The sequence below is a fragment of the Vulpes lagopus genome, chromosome 2, assembly GCF_018345385.1.
Source record: "Vulpes lagopus strain Blue_001 chromosome 2, ASM1834538v1, whole genome shotgun sequence".
NCBI lineage: Eukaryota > Metazoa > Chordata > Mammalia > Carnivora > Canidae > Vulpes > Vulpes lagopus.
The window spans coordinates 145,219,428-145,238,839 of NC_054825.1; the positions used below are offsets into that span (position 1 = coordinate 145,219,428).

Genomic DNA, 19,412 nt, shown 5'->3' on the forward strand with positions numbered 1-19,412 from the left:
AAAGACTAAATAAAAACTAGGAGAAAACACTTGCAAAGATGTCTAATAAAGAACTATTATCAGGACACCTACATGACTTAGTGGGTTAAACTTCTGCCTTTGTCTCAGGTCATGATCCTGGGGTCCTGAGATAGAATGTCCTGCATTGGGCTCCCTGCTCAGCGGGAAGCCTGCTGATCTCTCTACCCCTGCCCCTCCCCGCCATTCATTCTCCCCGCCCCCCATCAAATAAATTAAAAAGAAAAAAAAACTATAATCAGACAAATATATACAAAAAAACTCCAAAAACTCAAAATAAGAAAACTACTTGGTTAAAAAAACAGGCCAAAGACCTTAATAGACACCCCACAAAGATTTACAGATGACAAATAAGCATATGAAAAGCTGTTTAGGGGTGGCTCAGTGGTTTAGTGCTGCCTGCAGCCGAGGGTGTGATCCTGGAGACCCCGGATTGTGATCCTGGAGACCCCGGATCAAGTCCCATGTCAGGCTCCCTGCATGGAGCCTGTGTCTCTGCCTCACTCTCTCTGTGTGTGTGTGTGTGTGTGTGTGTGTGTGTGTGTGTCTCTCATGAATAAATAAAATAAAAATTTTTTAAAAAAAGAAGAAAAGAAAAGATGTTTAACATCATATGTCACCAAGGATATGCAAATTAAAACAGAGATAGGACTACACATATTAGAAGGGCCAAAATCTGGAGTAAAGACACCACCAAATGTGGTGAGGATATGGAGCAGTAGGAGCTGGTGAGAATGCAAAATGGTATAGCCAGTCTGGAAGAGAGTTTGGTGATTTCCTTAAAACCAAACATACTCGGGGTGCCTGGGTGGCTCAGCGGTTGAGCATTTGCCTTTGGCTCAGGTCATGATCTCAGGGTCCTGGGGTCAAGCCTGGCTTCCTGTTCAATGGGGAGCCTGCTTCTCCCTCTGCCTCTTCCCATCCCTCCGGTTCATGCTCTCTCTCAAAAAAATAAAATCTTAAAAAATAAAAATTGGGGTTTTGAGTTTGAGCCCCATGTTGGTTGTAGAGATTACTTAAAATAAAATCTTTAACAAAACAAGAAAAAAAACAAACAAAAACAAAACAAACAAAAACATACTCCTATCACACAATCTAGCAATCATGTTCCCTGGTATTTACCCAAAGAAGTTATAAACTTATGTCCAAACAAAAACAGATGTTTATAGCACCTTTATTGAGAACTGCCAAAACTTAGAAGCAACCACAATGTCCTTCAGTAGGTGAATGGATGAATAAATGTGATGCATCTCAATGGAATATTATTTTGGGGGGATCCCTGGGTAGCTCAGTGGTTTAGCGCCTGTCTTCGGCCCAGGGTGTGATCCTGGAGTCCCAGGATTGAGTCCCAGGATCGAGTCCCACATTGGGCTCCCTGCGTGGAGCCTGCTTCTCCCTTGCCTGTGTCTCTGCCTCTCTCTCTCTCTCTGTGTCTCATGAATGAATAAATAAAATCTTTAAAAGATATATATATATAATTTTTTAAAATATATTTTAGTTATTTATCTGAGAGAGACTAAGAGAGATCACAAAGGCAGAGGAGAGGGAGCAGGAGACTTGCTACTGAGTGGGGAGCCCGATGTGGGGCTCAATCCCAGGATCCTGGGATCATGACCAGAGCTGAAGGCAGACGCTTAACCAACTGAGCCACCCAGGTGCCCAACAATGGAATATTTTGAGCACTAAAAAGAACTGAGCTTTCAAGCCATGAAAAGACACGGAAGAAACTTAATGCATATTCCTAAGTGAAAGCCAATCTGACAAGGCTACATCCCATTTGATTCAAACTATATGGCATTCTGGAAAAGGCAAAACTATGAAAATAATAAAATGATCAGTGGCTGTCAGGGTTAGAAGGAAGGGGAGAAAATAGGCAGAGCACAGAGGATTTTTTGGGGCAGTAAAAATACTCTGAATTATACCATAATGATGTATACACGTCATATACCTTTGTCCAAATCCACAGAAGGTACAACACCAACAGTGAATTGTAATGTAAACCATGGACTCTGGGTGGTAATGATGTGTCAGTGTTGGTTTATCAACGATAACAAACATACCACTCTGACGGGTAATACTTATGATGTAAGGCTTTACCCAGTGTAAAGGGTAGAGGGTATATGGGAAATCTCTGTACCTTCCACTCAATTTTACTGTGAATCTTAAACTGCTCTAAAAATTAACCTGAAATATTAAGGAACCTGCACATGGTTCCAAACTAATAGGTGGCTGGTCACAATCTGAGTCCAGATATGCATGAGTCCAATTTTAATAAGATATGAAGAGGGAGAAAAAAATCAGCTGATAATTACATTTAAGACCTTTATGTTCACATTTCTGATACAGTGAGCTATAAAGTATAATTTGTAATTTAAACAGACCATTCTTAATTATAATTACATAGAAACCATCAATAAGCCAAAAAGGAAGGTGCTAATTTGGCAACAGGGACACAGCCCTGTCTACTCTATGATTTTGAATCTGACTAAGCCCATACAGCATTAAAAAACAGCTTCACTTAAAAAAAAAAAAAAAAAACATACAAACTACCACCCCGTGACAAGTACCAAGATAAATAAAATTATAAACTGCTTTGTCAAAAGGCAGGTTAGAAAACCAGTCATTAGAGTGCTCAGCTAAATCCTGCTAGCAGGGTTGGCCCTAATGAAGCACAAAATAAACTGTCCCTCCTAGACCCTAGGCATCATCAGAGGATGGTTCACAGATGCTCCCACCAAATATCAGTATCCCTGGTTAATCCCCAGAAAGCCAGTAAGCCTGGAGTCTGAAACCTCAAAGACAAGCCTTTTCTATCAGAATTGGGAAATAAACGCAGAATTTAAAAGACCTCATGTATAGATACTCTATTGCCGTATAGATACTATATTGCCAACACTTAGGAGTTCCTTGGAAATGCTGAATCCCAAAGCCCTACCTTGGACCTGTTGAAAAGAACACGTATTTTACCAAGAGCCCCTATGTGATTAAGGCACACACTGAAGTTAGAGGCATTGGTCTGGGGCTATCTCCTATCTCCAACAGAACTCTGAGCTGTAACCGCAATGTTCTGTAGCTATACTGCCCAATATGGTAGCCACTAAGCACATGTGGCTGTTGAGCATTTAAAATGCAGCTACTGCAATTAAGAAACTAAATGTTTAACTTAAATTTATAAATAGCCACATTTAGTTTATAATCTGTTAACCATATCCCTAGTAGTCATTTAAAGTTTCTTTCTTTGGTTACTATAACTAATACTATGGCAAAATTGTAGTGCATGGAGCCTTCTCGATATTTTGTATTTCTAAATTGAACACCACCAACATTTCCAAACATCTTCGTTATGTCCGGACCCATTATTCCAGCAATTCACAGTGCTGGATCAAGATGAGTCAAATGCCATGGTTTTTAAATGCCATTTTGAGGAGAAAAAAGAAAAAAAATACTACTTATTTACAGTACTTGCTTTCATACTTTAAGGACCCTTTTGGTAATATTTAAAAATTTTCCTACAAGGGAAGTCTGGGTGCCTTAATCAGTCAAGTTTCCGACTCTTGGTTTCAGCTCAGGTCATGACCTGACAGTCGTGAGATGGAGCCCTGAATTGGGCTCTGTGCTGAGCATGGAGCCTGCTTAAGATTCTCTTTCTTCTGGGCAGCCCAGGTGGTGGCTCAGCGATTTAGTGCTGCCTTCAGTCCAGGGCATGATCCTGGAGACCTGGGATCGAGTCCCAAGTCAGGCTCCCTGAATGGAGCCTGCTTCTCCCTCTGCCTGTGTCTCTGCCTCTGTGTGTGTGTGTGTGCGTGTGTGTGATGAATAAATAAATAAAATCTTAAGAAAAAAAAAAAAGATTCAGGGATCCCTGGGTGGTTCAGCAGTTTAGCGCCTGCCTTTGGCCCAGGGTGCGATCCTGGAGACCCGGGATCGAGTCCCACGTCGGGTTCCCTGCATGGAGCCTGCTTCTCCCTCTGCCTGTGTCTCTGCCTCTCTCTCTGTGTGTCTATGAATAAATAAATAAAATCTTAAAAAAAAAAAAAGGGAAACAACAGAGAAAAACAAAGAATTCTCAGTTTCACCAGAATACACTCCATTAAGAGGAGGGGGCAGTAAAGACCAGAGACAGGAAGGGGAAAGGTGAGGTTTCCTGCATCCACCTGCCACACCAGGGCAAAGTGGGAGACCTAGCCAAGCTATTAAAAATACTGAAAATGCAAACCAGCAAGCCTTACTAATGACTTTGACTTAATAATAAAACACTGTAAATGTAACTGAATCAAATTATACAAAAAGAGTAGGCATCTAATGTTTTCTTCTCATGACAAAACTTATTAAATAAAAGGTTAAGATGTTTGAAACAGTCTTATTCCTAAACTTAGAAAAAAACCTCATTCTTTGGTCTAATATCTTGTATGTCATTATTCTATAACCTGAGGTAATCAGAGTCCATAAAATAGTGTGCAGATGCCCCCACCCCTACTATGTACTGTCCTTTTATTAGTGACATGGGAAATTTCAGATACGGGTCAACATTTTTTAAAATTCTGAATTCAGCAATGTTGATCTTCTCTCAGAAGAATCCATCTTTGCCTAGTAACAGAAATTGTTGGTAGAAACCATACACAATCTTAAAACATAAAAAGGCACCCAACATTTCCCTTCGGTGGAAAGGGCAGGTCAGGAAGGAAATCAGAACAGGCAATGGGTAGTAACAAACATAATCCACCAGGTGGCGCAAAAATGCAGAAATAAAAAGAATGTTCTTTCCCTTCAAATTTAAAATTTCAAAATAAATGCCATCTAGAGGAAATTAGAAATGAACTTTAATAATTACAATAAAATCCTACCACTATAGCTTTTATAAGAGGCAAGACAAATTTGCAAATGGGGAGGACTAAAAGTAGAAAATAAACACTTTCACTTGTCATTCATTAAAATAAAGCTTATTACAATACATCATCACCCTACAAAGTTGCTAGCCTGGCTCTGGCTGTTGTGGGGATATTCAAAGGAATTTAAGCCATCTGGGAAGCAGAAGATAGCACTTTCTAATTGTTAATCATTGGACCTAATTAGTATAGAGGAACATAATTTCCAGAAGACAGACCTACAGGAGTTAAAAGTTTCCATGTAGCAGGTGGGATCCAATTGTTGGTTCATTACACACATTTTATCAAGCACCTCTTTCCTTCCAGCTCTGTACTGAGCACTTGAGATTAAACAATGATGATAACAAACACAGCCCTGCCTTCAGTGAGCTCTCAGGCACAGGAGGGTCAATGTAAATCATGGCAGAACTAAAATAAAGCTGACAAATGCTATGAGGGGAAAGCACACAAAGGTCTAGAAGAGAAAGGACTGGCTTCTTCCAGAGATCAAGGAAGCCTTTCCTTCTTTGGGACCTCATGGAAGTAGGGTATGGAGCTCCCTGAGGAAGGCTGACCAACAGGCCACCACACTAGAGGCACAGAGAGGGTGGTGGCTGGGGGGGCCTCCCCGAGACTCAGGAGCGATCTTGGTGTCATCTATGAGCAAGTCTGAGGCAGGTCAATGTCGCAGACAGATTTGTATTTTTATATATTTGAGTCTAAATTCCTTATCTTTACAGAGAGCCAGAAAAGAAATGTAAGCCTAGGTCGACAGCCCCAGATGGTTACTGGACACAAGAGGTGGGGAGGGGGTGGACAGAGGGGCCTGACACTGATTCCATGGGCATTTAATGGCTTCTCAGGGCAGCTGAAGCCAAGGGGTCCATCCAAGGCTCCAGCCAAAATCCCCCTTCTACTGTGAGGAAAAACTATAAAGTGAACTATAATTTCCAAGCCAGGTTCCAAAGACACAGTTGCAGTATTGTTACTGAGGAGTGGGCAAGAAACAGGGTCAGGGAAACACACAATAACACAACACACGAAGCTCTCTAGCTGTTCTGCTCTGTAAGTTTGTCACTAACCAGCTGGTCCATGAGCATCTTGGATGATAACACCCATCACTCAAGGGTTTTTGTCAAGATGGACTGAGAATTTTACATGGGAGCTTTTATAAACTCTGAAGTGCCACGTGAGAGGGGTGTTTCCTATGTTAAGTAAGTGGCACCCTAAACAAAAAAGTCAATGTGGTATAAATTGAGTAAGATTTTTAAAATAGCCTGTATTTTTCAAATGCAAAACAGACCTAACAACACAGGACATAGTCCCTCCCCACCCTCAAGGGATGCTTGTTTTTAGGATGTAGGAAGGCCTGGAATAGTAAAGAGAAAATGACAGTCAATTGGCTCAAGGGCTGGGGTATCAGCCACTGATGTCACCCCAAAGCTTTTCTAGATCTCCTAAGCTGGAGGAACATCAACTCCTTTTCTGCACTACATTTTTGTCAAGACTTTGAACCCATGACGTCATTTTATTATAATGTAGAAGGTTTCCCTGACAGAAAAGAATCAACCGCTTGGAACTGAAATAGTCAACAATGTAGAAACACAATCAACAGTGCTGTCCCGAGGCTGGAATCCAGGAAAATAAGAACATCCAAAACCCAGACAGAGGTGTTTCAAACTCCTACAGGGACATTTCAGTTTCATGGCCTTTCTACACCCTGCAAACAAAATGTATTTTAAAATATATTTTCTGGGGATCCCTGGGTGGCGCAGTGGTTTGGCGCTTGCCTTTGGCCCAGGGCGCGATCCTGGAGACCCGGGATCGAATCCCACATCAGGCTCCCGGTGCATGGAGCCTGCTTCTCCCTCTGCCTATGTCTCTGCCTCTCTCTCTCTCTCTCTCTGTGACTATCATAAATAAATAAAAATTTAAAATAAAATAAAATAAAATATATTTTCTCCACAGTTTCCTGTGCTTATGTTACTGCTTAAGTTGGAGGGAGTCTACATTCAACTTCTCAACTGGTCCCTGTTATCTGTCACCTTCCTGGACTGAAACCAGAAAGCAAACGAACCCAGCCCCGTCTCTGTTTCGCTTTCCCACAGCCAAGAAGGACGTCAGACAAGAGTGTCCTCAAGAAGTGAGACTCTTCCACAAGTCAGTATCCTGACATTCGCATTTCCAGATAGTAGAACGGGTCAGGTCGGGCAAGATACCCAAGCTTCCTGCTTCTGGGAGTTCTAAACCATGGCCCAGCAAATGTTCTCTTTAAAAGGCCACAAAAAAAAAAAAAAAAAAAGGCCACATAGTGGGCTCCCTGGGTGGCGCAGCGGTTTAGCGCCTGCCTTTGGCCCAGGGCGCGATCCTGGAGACCCGAGATCGAATCCCACATTGGGCTCCCTCCCGGTGCATGGAGCCTGCTTCTCCCTCTGCCTGTGTCTCTGCCTCTCTCTCTTTCTCTCTGTGTGACTATCATAAATAAAAAAAATAAAAATAAGTTTATAAAATGTACCCATTTAAAAAGGTAAGAACAATTATTTGCTAATAAGCAGGGAAAAATAAAAACAAAAAAACAACCAACCAAACAGGCGGTTGATTAGTCTAGTCTAAACTCATGCAAAATTTAGTAATGGCCTACTGATGTGGCAGGTGTCTATTGACCAAGACACTGTCTTTACCTGGAAGTTGCTCACACCAGTACCGGAGGAAGTACACACACTTCTTGATTTGTGCTTTTCCTTCACTTTGGTTTTCACTATAATCCTCAATAAACTTTAGAACTGCTCTTAGGATCCAGTCACTGTTTGGGGATAATCCTGTTCTGTTTGCTTGTTTACTTTTTTACTTTTTTTTGTTTTTTAAATAATAAGGAGTAAGTTCTGAGTGCGAACATAACCCAAAAGTTAGGTCAATTGAAAATGAACTACACTTGGTTTTGGTAGCAACAGAACTTACTGGTTATAATTTACCTAAGCTAAATTCTGAACTTGTTCACAATTTCCAATCACACACCACACAGGAAGCTGGCCTGAGATCAAAATCTTGCTTCAGATAATCCTCAAAGTAGATCATTAACTATATGTGTTAGTATTATCCACATTGGGCAAGACACTTTGTGAAGAACTGTGTTAGACAATGAGAAATAAAAACCCTGGTTCCTGATTTCAAGCCGGAATGTTCTCTGTGCACCCTCACAGAGAGATTAGGATATGGCACCCACAACACCAAATGGTGCTTTAAGAGTAATGTTTTAAAAAGAGAGATATAGGGATCCGGGGTGGCTCAGCAGTTGAGCGTCTGCCTTTGGCTCAGGGCATGATCCCGGAGTCCCAAGATGGAGTCTCACATCGGGCTCCCTGCATAGAGCCTGCTTCTCCTGTCTCTGCCTCTCTGTGTCTCTCATGAATAAGTAAATAAAATCTTTAAAAAAAAAAAAAAAAGAGAGAGAGAGAGAGAGAGAGAGAGAAAAGAGGGGTATAAACACTGGAAGTTTCCATTGTCCACCCTGAAGTTTGGTTCGACTTACAATCTGGTCAGAACTATATGGCCAGCATTTGTTGTGGCTGAGCCTAGGACCAAGAACCAACATTTCTTTTTTTTTAAAGATTTTATTTATTCATGAAACAGCCAGAGAGAGGCAGAGACACAGGCAGAGGGAGAAGCAGGCTCCATGCAGGGAATCCAATGTGGGACTCAATCCCAGGACCCCAGGATCACACCCAGAGCCAGTTAGATGCTCAACCACTGAGCCACCCAAGCATCCCTAAGAATCAACATTTCAAATAATGTCAGCTTTAACAGACTGCCCACGCATGCTCATCTAACTCATCAGTTCTGGGTCCTGGGGGAAGACAGCTGTGTAGTGAGACAGTGAGGAAGAGAAAAGGCACCCTTAACAGGATTCCAGGGGGAAACTGTAAAGAAACAATGTCTGTATTTGGAGCTTTCCCAGCTCTTTCTACCCCTTGGGCTGTTTGCTGTTTTCAACATCCTCCTATCCCAACCTGCCCAAGGGTGAACACATGGCACTCCATATCATCTGCTCCATCAACAAAATGCTCTAACTCCAAAATTCCAACTCTATCTTGATCCTCAATCAAAACTTTCACTATATCTATCATATGGTCTTGACTACATATTAAAAGAAGGCTTACTTTCCATTTCACACAAAAGTGTGAGTATCTGGTAGCCTAAACTTCTTGGGAGGTATGTGGTGTTTTAAAAGATGTACTTTGATCCTCAGGCAACTTGTGATGGAATTCTGACCCTTTAAACAGCCAACTTCCCAAACACAGCAAGTCTAAGATGTTGATTCCACAACCCATGTGCTTTTTAGCCACAAGTTTTTCTTCACATTAACAACAATTGTGGGGGAGTTGGGCAGGGGGATGATTGGGGAGGGGTTGATGGGATAACAGTCATTTCTAACCAGAGGCTGTGTGGACCTGAAGAAAGACTCTCAGGGACAAGACATATTCTTAGTATTTCTATAATAAATTGTGATTTAGCTAGTTGTTTATATAATCTACTTCCCCATAAATCTGTGTCTTACTCATCTTAGAGTCTTTGAGGTCCTATACAGTAATAAAGACAAACAAGTCATTGAAAAATGAAAATACCTCTTAAAAACATTAATATATTATTGTGGAGCACCTTGGTGGCTCAGTTGGTTAAGCATCCGACTCTTCGTTCCAGCTCAGGTCATGATCTCAGGGTGGAAGGATCAAGCCCTGCATTGAGCCCAGTGTTGGGCTTGAGATTATTTCCCATCCTCTCCCTCAGCCTGCCTCCCCACTTCACCCATACAGACGCTCTCTGTAAAATAATCATAATAATAACAACAATAATAATTTATATAATATTGCTACTAATTATTTCCTGGAGAGAAAAACTTGTATACACTTTCAGTGATAATGTTTAAATTCCTAAAAATCAACAGAGAGCCTTCTCCTATTATATCTTTGCCCATCTGATTCTGAAAAGCAAAGGCCAGTGGAGTTCGAAGAACCTACCAGTTACGAATTAGTCAGGTGGACCTTGGCTCAGAAGCCCTGCCTACCACACAAGCTGTGTGACATGGGGCAAATTACTTAACATTTCTGAGCCAGTTTCCTCACTCTATTAAATCCAGTTTTAACACCTACACCCAAGTGGTAGGCATTAGTCAGTGAGATCTGCACCAAGGGTCTAACACTCCATCTGTAAATGCCTCCTTCTTTCACTTCGCTACAGGAAAGTTAGAAGTCCCACAGTACAGAGTAAAACCCACAGCATCTCGCTCGGTGTCCTGGGCTTCCTCACGACTAGGCATTTTTCACAAACAGTGGGAGTTCTGCTGCACACCTGGCCACTGAGCAGGGTGAGCCTGCCCCCAGCACACCTAAGTGGTAGAAATCAAGGACACAGTCTCAGAGCTGCTCTACAAGCTTTACGAATGCATATTTTAGATTTGTTCCTCCAATGATGGAATGTTGCTGTTTCCACCAGTCTCCAAACTTTTTTGCTGGACTGGGAATATAGTAAGAAAAGGGAGAAAACACACACCCATGCAGATCCCACTTCAGTCCTTTGTGACTTACCTGCCCCTCGGTCTTCCTTTCACCTTCTTCCACTGCCTGAACAACTATGCTATGTCTGGACTAGGAAAGCAAAGATCTAAGACCTGCTCTCAAGAACTCATAACCATCCCCCAACACTGAAACTGACAGCCCTCCCAACACTCAGCTGAACACAGGCCCCCATGAAAACACCCTGCTCTTCTGAAAAGATAAACATATGCACCTTAGTTTAGATTAGATCTAATGGAGGACCTTTCCTGAAGTTCATCGTTTCCAAGCATTCATTCTGATTAAGCTCATCGCAATCAAAAAGCTTTGTTACTTACTTTCTGTGAAGATCATGGACTATCCATGTAGCCGACTATACAAATAGAGCCAATTTAGCCAAGGTGAAACAGATGAAGGATAGACAGACATGACAGCACCCCAGTTTCTACAGTACTTCACTGCATAAATCATTATCCCAAATATAAAGCCAAGAGAACAAGTCTGGTAACTGTCCGAAGTGATAGGTTACTGCAGTTTTTTCAGGACAGTTCACAGCTGGGATATAATCCAATCAGGTCAACATTTATATTTAATCATCCAGTCATACTCAAAGACCACTTAGAACAACAATGCAATTGTTACTTGAAACTTAAAAGTAAGCCCAATGAACTTTTTTACCCCATAGTGACGTGTGTGCTCTCCTTTGCTCCTGTTCTATTAATAGGTGAGATATTCTTTGAAGCAGTACATACTGGCTGCAAATATTTCATGGTAATAAATGGTAAAAGCACTGGCAATTTACGTTTTCTGAACAAAATAAATCATAAATACGATACTCAGAAATTTAGCAATGCCTGAACTAAATTTTTAACTCAGTTCTGTTTCTCCACATTTTATGGAAAAAGGCTCACAGAAAAGTTTATCTTTAAAAAGTACATGACTAAAATTCCTGAATGTCAGGATTGACGAGGGTGACATGTGATTGCAGCTGCCTTTCTTAATTCCCTAACTTTTGTGGAATATCAGCTCATTCCAGAACTTGACTCATTAAAAAAAAAATCTAAAGGCCACTGGCAAATAAAAATAAAGGCTGTACTTAACAAAATATACAAAGCACCACACGGCCCTTCCTGAAGCTGTAATACTACTAGCTGAAATATTTATAGATACCTTATATATATAGAAATATATAAATACATATATATTTAAATCATTTTTGTTGAAGGAGTGAATTAGGTCAGTGCCCTTAAGAAGCTCCCCATCAGCTCTCTTTTCCACTCTCCAAACAGTGAAACCCTTTGTCCATTGTATTAACCACTGTAAACTGTTTGGACATCCATTGTTAGCCCTGGCCGACTGGGTAAGTCTGGCTAAAAAGAGATAAAATGGGATTCTGTCAATATATTTCTAGCACAATAAAATTTAAGCAGCTTTGCAAAGAACCAGCTCACTCTAACTACTACACCAGTGGCTGAAATGAAGTTTCACTGGTCACGCTTATCTTGGCACTTAGAATATTTGCATTCCTATTGCTTCAGATTTTTCTGCAAAGAGCCTTCCGGAGTAGCACTAGAGATAGAAGCTTAAAATAAAATGTTGATCAATAAATCACTTGGTCAACTCACCTCAAAACAATAATAGTAAGGTCCCTAGGAAGTAAAAAATTGATTCAATTGATTCAAGATGTTTAAATGTCTCAAGAGCAATACAGTGTAGCTCACATTTCATAATAGAAGCTAGAAATAGGGCAGTCACTATTGTCCAGTGTTTTGGTAGTGTGCTGTAAGCATGAGATTCTAGGCAACAAATAGGATAAAAATGTAGTTTCTTTCCATTTCATTTGTCAAAAGACAAAGGCAGTTAAAGACCCAAAAAGGGAATATCCTTTTTAGCCTATCTATCAACAGGATTTTTTTTTTTTTAAGATTTTATTTATTTATCCATGACAGACAGAGAGAGGCAAAGACATAGGCAGAGGGAGAAGCAGGCTCCATGCAGGGAGCCCTATGCGGGACTCAATCATTGGACCCCGAGATCACGCCCCAAGCCAAAGGCAGACACTCAACCACTGAGCCACCCAGGTGTCCCTATCAACAAGATTTATACATCATCTTTTACTTTATTAAAAACTAACAAGTCAGAAAGAATTCAAAAAGAAAACACTCAAGTTTCATAAAGTATACATCAAAACAGCTGTTCTTAGAATTAAGTCACCTTTCAGTTTCTACATTAATTGGTAAGCTTGCAAATTATAATTTCTCAAGCTTATTCATAAAGAAAAGTACCTAGAATCACAGATTAGTTGCCAAAGAAGCTGAGGCCCTTCAGAGAAATAATTAATGTGACAGGTAGGTCTTAGAGCAGCATCCATCCTCCAGCAGGTGACTATAAAGTCAAAGGACAGATTCTGAATGTGTGTGACAGAAAGCGGTCTTAGGACTCCTTGGACATCATGTTCTTCTGTAATAATGAGAACGCTAATAAGTTACAACCACTGCCATTTAGGTTGCCAGTGCAACCCTCAGAGGCATCTATTCCATTTCTGGTTGGCTGGCACCCATCTTCCTGTACTCCCAGCAGCCAGAAACCCCCCAACCTTTGGCCAACACAGTGCACTTGTTTAAGATCTAGAAGGAGGCAGGAAAGCAGATGCCATTGTTTCCTTTTTTCCTATAGCAGCAGTCTCGGGGCAAAAGTAGATTTGCCAGACCTGAGCTCTGCAGCTGTCACTAAATTCCCTATCATTTCAGCCACCTCTGAGCTGCACAGGCTGAGAAGGTGGAAGAGGGTTTGCAAGGTCCTGGCTCTGGGCCACAGCAGCTTTCTGACTTTCTGGGGGGCAAGTACAAAAGCCAGTGGCATTTAATGCTCTTAATGTAGGCACTTAATGCTCTCCTCTAAATGCATTTCTCCTTAAAAGAACTAAAATGTTGTCTCTCCTCTTCACTGCCCCTTGACTAGTCAGGTACACAGAGCCTATTTCACAGCTGAGAAAAACTGAACATGAAAAAAGTAAACTGCCTGAGGTAGAACAAGCAAGTGGCAGGACAAAGGAATTCACACCCAGGTCTGCCTGACTTCAGAGTTACAGAATGAAAGTTAAACATATCCCCAGCATATGATCCAGCATTTCTACTCCTAGGAATTGAGATAAAAGAAATGAGTGCATAAGTCCACAAAGCAAAGTGTAGGTGGTTTCCCTAGCAGCTTTAATCATGATAGGAGAAAACACAAACAAACCTTGACAACGATGTAAATATCCATCAGAAGAAGAATGGATAAACAAACTGTGGTGAACTCACATAAATGGAATACTACTCGGCAACAAACAAGAACTACTGAATCACATAACAATATGGATGAATCTCATAGAAGTTATGTTGAGCAAAAGAAGCCAGACACAAAATGTTGACTTCATTTATATAGATTCTCTCCAAGTCAAGAAAACTATCCCATGGTGAGAGAAGTCAGAAGAGAGTTTCCCTCCAGGGTAAGGTAGTAACAGTCGGAAAAAGTGGCGAGAAGCTTCTAGAGTGATGGAAAGTCCTGTTTTTTTATCTAGGTGGTAATCACACAGGTGAATACATTCATGTAAGCATTCATCCAGCTCTGGAACCAGATAGTGGTATCTGCACGATACTGTGAATGTACTAAATGCCACTGAACTGTATACTTTAAAATGGTTAAGCTGGTGGCTCTTATGTGCTTTACCACAACAAATTTATCAAGCTGTCCCCTTGAGATCTATGCATGTTACTGTATGTAAATTATACTTCAACAAAACACCAGGAAAACAACAATATTAAAAAAGCTTCATTATGAATAAACAAGGTTACAAGGATAGACCCTGGATACCACTGTTTCTATGGGAAAATTTTTCTGTTTTCCTGCACATTTTTTTAACCTCAGTTCTTTGGTAAATTCAATACACCTTTCCTGCCTCTTCCTGATTTGGGTAAAAACATCTTCAAACTGTGCACTTAAGCAGTATGAGAAATATTCCTCCCAGACCTTTAATTAAAATTCAAATTCAGGTCTGTTAGAAAGAAGGCCACCGGTATTCAAGATGAACCCCGTGCCTCTTCACTTCAGTGTGTTGCCGCTTGCCTGTTTTTAGACTCCAATAATAACACCAGTAGGAAAAGCACAAATGTTTCCAGTTCCCTTTCTGGAAAATCTCAATGAGTGTTGAAGATGCCACAAATCTCTCTCCCCTCTTAAAACTCATGCAGACACTAAACAGACCAGCCCAGGGTAGGCAAAGTGTTCTGCCTCAAGTTATGCTGAAAACCTCAGAAGTGCCTAAAGTGATGCCTAAACTCGAGCAACAGTGAGTGATTTTGTGTTATCTGGTGAACAACGAGAGCCTACAGCAGTAACCAGGTAGCTCATCTTCAGCGCATTTGTGAAGAACAAACCAGAATAGGCTCCCAACTCCAGGCCTGCCTTACCTTGCTCCTGCTAGAGGCAATGTGGCCCCTGTAAGAGAAGCCCACAGAAAAAGAAGGGGTAATTGGAGACTCCCAGTATGCAGCTCTTAATGGGAAGAGTGGAGGGGAAGAAGAAAGAAAAAGAATGATCCTCAAGAAGCAATGCAGGATAACTGCAGATATTGGCTTGGGCTGCAGAGCAAGGAAGAGAATACAGCACATGGTGTGGTGGTACATTATTTAAGCTGCAACTGAATAATAGATCTTTCTAGCACTTCATGAGCTAAACTACTGCCATTCTTGGGTTCTCAGTTCGTCCTTCAGAAAAATATCTTTCAGAGAAAATCCACTGGACCTTTTCTTAAAAGAAAAAAACAGAAAGAAAACAACACAAGTTGTTTAAGGAGCATGAAAGTACTTTAAGATAACAAGAACCATGAGAAATTATTTAGAATGTTCTCCAGGCTTCATACCCACTTAGAACCTTAAGCACTGGAGAAGACTTCAGAGACCTTTAAATACAACTACTCATTTCCCTATAAAGAAACTTAGATTTACACGCCGTAGCCGAAGTCACCCAGCTAATTAGTACAGCTTATATACCACTTCAGAGAAGGTCCAGACGTATATAATCTACAGTTTTTTTCTTACTCACAGACCAGACAATCCATCCACTCACTATATAAATGTCAGGAATCCACTCTTCTGAGTTCCCACTGAGTCTTCAATTCTTACTGGTTTATGCAACAAAAGCCTTCCCCAGATCCAGTCAGTTCAGTGTGGCAAATTTGGTGGATATGTTTGGTGTCCTATAAGCTGCTGGGGTTACCCAGATGACTCAGACCAAGGAGGGGCTCAGGCAGACGGGAAGTGACTGGCATGGAGCAGACATGATAAGGGCTCTAATAAATACTGGCATGTGCACACCAGCCAATCACAGGCAAGAAGGAAATTGATTCAGCTGAGTGAAGAAGGGTAAGGGAGGAACCAGGCTTCTAAAAATGAGCTCACAGGGACGTTCCTTCTAAACAAGTCATTCTTTTTCAAAAACAGAAATGGTTAATTTTACTAATTAATTCGCTAAAATAATTTCATTCTGCTTTTGCCAGATAATATTTGCAAGCAGTTTCTCATGGACTGAGAATGAGCTGGCTGCCTCTCAGAGCATACACTATCCTCCTTCCCACACAGACTTAGGGTCTCAGGTGTGCTTGACTGCATAAGGCAAAAAAGAACCTCACAACCTAGAACTTGGAACATTTCCTTTATTGCTGTGACAATAAATGGCTCTCAAAAAATAGTTCTCAGGGAGCCTTGGTGGCTTAGTAGGTTAAGTATCTGCCTTTGGGCTTGGTCATGATCTCAGGGTCCTGGGATCAGCCCCACGTTGGGCTCCCTGCTCAGTGGGGAGTCTGCTTCTCCCTCTCTCTATGCCTCTGCCCCACCCCCACACTCTCTTAAAAAAAAAAGGTGGTTCTCAAGAAAGCCGTATCAGACCATACATCCTCCTCAGAGGAACAAACATCTTAGAAGCTACCATCCTAAGAAAAGTTCATTTATGGGGATCCCTGGGTGGCTCAGCGGTTTAGCACCTGCCTTTGGCCCAGAGCGCGATCCTGGAGTCCCGGGATCGAGTCCTGCGTCGGGCTCCCGGCATGGAGCCTGCTTCTCCCTCTGCCTGTGTCTCTGCCTCTCTCTCTCTCTCTATGTCTATCATAAATAAATAAAAATAAATCCTTAAAAAAAAGAAAAAAAGAAAAGTTCATTTATTCCTACTGATGATCAAAAAGCATATTTCCCCCTGTTCACCTTCAACTAGAATGACAAGAGTATCTGCAGTGTTCTCTCATCTCTACCAAAGCTTTTCTTTAATACAATGGCAAAGATATAACTGGACTTTAATCATTATCTGCTAATTACAGTCTAATAACTGTTACCTACCAGGAAGACTATCCTAATAACTGTCTCAAAATATATTATTTATATCCCCCTCCCAATGCCTCTGGCTTGTCACTAACTATAAATATATAACTATATATTTAGTCTCATAGAGAGTGTTTATCAGATGAGGCATACTGTAATTAAGGTTTCAAAAGATGATGCCACTTTTTTCTTGTGAACATAATGTATATATTCATGTAGCTGATTAAAATCTACAACAGAAAATAATAATCTCCCTATTAATTAATTAATTCTGAAGTCCATCTTTATATATGCATATAGGTAAAATTTAGAAAACATTTGTATTCAAGGACAGGACATGAGATCTTCACCATGATTAATGGTTTCATTTAAATTTTTATTTTGGTCAGTCCAGCTTCTTAAGTACAAATATTTTATTCACAAAAGATTTTTTTTAAAGATTTTATTTATTCATGAGAGACACAGAGAGAGACAGAGACATAGGCAGAGAGAGAAGCAGGCTCCATGCAGGGAGCCAGATGAAGGACTCGATCCCAGGACCCCAAGATCATGCCTTGAGCCAAAGGCAGAAGCTCAACCAATGAGCCACCCAGGTGTCCCTCACAAAAGATTTCTGAAGTGTATGCTTTCACCACTCCTAACTCCTAACATTCCTACCACCCCCTAAATCTCTCTCTCTCTCTCACACACACACACACACACACACACACACACACGTGTGCAATGTTGGGAAAGGACAAACAGAAGCAAACTATAAGTCGTGAATATAATTAGGAAATATTAGTCTGAAAGTTAAAATAAACATTATTACAAACATGCATATTGCTTTGGTCTAAAAATAAAAATGTAAAAGATATGGGAGCACCCAGTTAGCTCAGGGGGTAGGCATCTAACTATTGATCTTGGGGTCGTGAGCTCGAGCCCCACCTTGTGAGATAGAGTTCGCTTAATAAAAAGAAAAAAGGGTAAGATGGATAAGTGATTAAGAAAGAATGCGTTATGTTTTTAAGATTAAAGACCTGATTTAACTGTAACTATCTGGCAGAGGCACTAAACAAATATCTGCGTAGATTTAAAATGACTAAAGTACAAGTTCCTAATTGAAAGCTAAGTAGTTCACGTAAAAGGTGTGTTTTGGTGACTGAAACAAAGTGTTTTCTATTCTGGTTTTATTTACCTACCATGACCATGAACTTCAATTGCTCATTTTTTTCTAGGTCAAGGCAGTGTTACTTTTTTTTTTTTTTTTAGGATTACTTTTTTTTTAACCTCAAGACTTTCAATTCCTACTACCATCCTTGTTAGAGCCTACTTCACAGACCAACATAAGGTACGTTTCTAAAAAATTAAATCCATTTTGGGGTGCCTGGCTTGCTCAGTTGCTGAAGTGTGCAACTCTTGATCTCGGGGTTTTGAGGGGTTTCTTTTTTTAAGATTTTATTTATTTATTCATGAGAGACACAGAGAGAGAGAGGCAGACACGGGCAGAAGGAGAAGCAGGCTTCATGCAGGGAGCCTGACGTGGGACTTGATCCCAGGTCTCCAGAATCCTGCCCCAGGCTGAAGTGGCACTAAACCACTGAGCCACCCAGGCTGCCCAGGGTTTTGAGTTTAAGACCCATGTTGGTTGTAGAGATAACTTAAAAAATTAAACCTTTAAAAAATAAAAAATTAAATGCATTTACACATGAGGCTATTTGGTTCTCTGTTGCCTTTGGCATTGCTGGATCAGGAAAGCAAGCTGCGCTCCAGAGCACAGCAATGTCCCTGTTGCAGAGCCCAAGTATTTCCTCCATTTTCAGTCCATCCTATCTGTTGTCACACCAAGACTTCAAAATTGCAGAGTCGGGGGATCCCTGGGTGGCGCAGCGGTTTGGCACCTGCCTTTGGCCCAGGGCACGATCCTGGAGATCCGGGATCGAGTCCTACGTCGGGCTCCCTGCATGGAGCCTGCTTCTCCCTCTGCCTGTGTCTCTGCCTCTCTCTCTCTCACTGTGTGCCTATCATAAATAAATAAAATTTTTTTTAAAAAATTGCAGAGTCGGGGCATCAGAGTGGCTCAGTGGTTGAGGGTCTGCCTTTGGCTCAGGTCGTGATCCCAGGGCCCTGAGATCCAGGTCCTCGGGCTCCCTGCAGGGAGCCTGCTTCTCCCTCTGCTGTGTTTCTGCCTTTCTCTGTGTGTCTCTCATGAATAAATAAATAAAATATTTTAAAAATAAAATAAATAAAATAAAATCTACAGAGTGGCTTGTGGGAAGCAGAGAAAGGAATAAGAATTAAGCAAGGTATCAAATTGCCTCACAAATACACTGTCTCCAATAAAAGATAAGACAGCTGGATAGACAAGAGCAAAGTATACATGTTAAGACGCAAAGTCTGTCAAATTCAACTTTACTGGCTTCTCAGGGCCATTCCTGAAGGTGTGGTCAAGACAGACACAGCCCTCTGTAACTAAAACATCACATTCATATTTTAAACAGTGTTACCAAGTCTCAAATTTCAAGGGCCACATTTACAGTTTTTGCCTTATTCTCATACCACTCATCCCCATAATTTATTATTCTTACATCAGACTTGTTTTACTTAATAGTTCTTGTACTTCACTCTAAGCAACCGAAATAAGTGAA

The 19,412-nt window shown here is 41.0% G+C and overlaps 1 protein-coding gene across 8 annotated transcripts in view; it reads right to left on the bottom strand.

Annotated features, from left to right (window-relative positions):
• TJP2 (tight junction protein 2) overlaps nucleotides 1-19,412 on the bottom strand; it is a 123,375-nt gene that overhangs the window by 53,434 nt on the left and 50,529 nt on the right. Inside the window, exon 1 of one of the 8 annotated variants that reach the window (XM_041740417.1) lies at nucleotides 10,771-10,863. The exons of the other annotated variants lie outside the window; for them this stretch is intronic. The gene's annotated coding sequence lies outside the window, so the exon portion shown is untranslated. Of the gene's footprint in view, nucleotides 1-10,770; nucleotides 10,864-19,412 lie in introns of those variants that run through there. 8 annotated transcript variants of the gene reach the window in all.